This window comes from Anoplophora glabripennis, unplaced genomic scaffold (genome assembly GCF_000390285.2).
Source record: "Anoplophora glabripennis isolate ALB-LARVAE unplaced genomic scaffold, Agla_2.0 scaffold272, whole genome shotgun sequence".
Taxonomy (NCBI): Eukaryota; Metazoa; Arthropoda; class Insecta; order Coleoptera; family Cerambycidae; genus Anoplophora; species Anoplophora glabripennis.
In genome coordinates, this window is record NW_019416854.1 from 73,978 (window position 1) to 75,805 (window position 1,828).

The window sequence follows — 1,828 nt, forward strand, 5'->3', positions numbered from 1 at the left end:
TTTCTCCACCACTTAAACCGTTTGTCAAGAAGTACCCAACAGGTATTTTCCAATGACTATTTATAGCTACAACCATAAAAACAAGGGCTTCCGTAGCTTCTGGAATATTATCCCCATATACTTCAGTGCCGACATCAACATATCCAGTGAATCGTTTCCCATTCCACTCAACACTTTGCATTATAGACGTTTCGTCAAATACCAAATTGCCCAAAATTTCACTGTTTGTTTCTCTTACTTTCATTTTAACAGCAGCCAATGCTTCATTTGCAAATCCAGGTGTTCCATCTATAGATCTGTACTACTTAGAAATTGTTTTTGTATGTGACAAAGCCATGTTAAAACTTCTTCTTGCATAATTATAAGCATCTGTTGAATAAAAGCTTAACGTTAAGGCAAACGACCTAAGCTCAAGTGAATACTTTTTACGAGATTGTCATTTTCTTGATCTTTGACAGATTTCACCTAACATTCCAGGTGCCGATTCCTAAAAATACATATTGTTTACAGACACAGAAAGAATAAGTATTTTTCAACTAACACGAATGATACATTAAGCAGTTTCTGTTTCTATTTCTTTTTCAAAAATTTCAGAAGAGAATTAAGGCTACAAATTCTGGCTTTTAGACGACTATTTGCCTGCTGCAGACTTCGGATCTTTATTGTTTGCATTTTTATTTTTTTCTTACAAATACTCCAATTTTCTCTTGCTCTTTTGGACTATCCATGTCAGAAGTATGGCAATCTCCAAAATATCGTGAATAAAGACTTTTCCTAAAAATTATGAACTATCTATTCCAGATGTATTTTATATAAACACTTACGGTAGTGTTTATACAAAATAATAGGTAGAATTTTCTTGGTATTTTTTAAAATGTACTGAATAAAAAAAATGTTAGATAGGCAAGCAGGTAGCAAAATTATAGGGTACTAGTTGTAGATACTATACAAAGGATATATAATTTGTTAATTATATTTTTATAACTTACTTCACGTTTATAATTTTATTACGATTGGGTGAATCCATTCCTATTTCTGATGCAGTTAAAGTTGATCTATGATGATGTGTCACCAATTTTCAAATATATTTCAGAAAGATCTGTAGCCTTATTTGTAGTAGATAACAAGCCTGATTGAGCACTCAGTGTCGATGACGATGAACATGTGGATATATTTTCTGGTTTTTGTTGCGGCAAGTGCAATGACTGTTCCGTAGGAACATCATTTAGAGAAATATTTTCCTTATTAGAACTGTCTGATCTATAAAAATTAAATAAAAAGGTAAAGAGGTACTAGGTAACTGTAAAGGCTTTTTACTTGTATATTTTAATCAATATAAAAGTTATTTTACCTGCTATAAGTAGAAGCTATTATTGGAATAGCTATCTCTCACAAGTACTTTATACCTGATGGCTTTGTCAGAAAATCATTAATCGCAAAATGATCAGAACAAACAAAAATGTTGTCGGTAATATTGACATCACCTAGGGAGAGCTTCCACAAGTTTCTCCGTTCCAGATTCTTAGGAAATCTAAAAAATACAGGTATTACTCATAATATACTTATAATATTACTGAAACAGGAAAAAATAAGTTGAACAATTAAAAAATATATCTTTTTAATAATTTAGATAATGATTTAGTCAGTATTTTATCACTGCTAATTAAGTACTAAATGTAAAACACCCTTATGTAAGTCCTCAAACGCCGCCCATGTTGCTTGTTTACTTACCTGTGAAAAGACCGCTGCTCGCCATTTTAAGATAAAACTTTACAAATAACACACTTTCTGACCATGTCTTAGCACTAAATAAATGTCCATACATAAA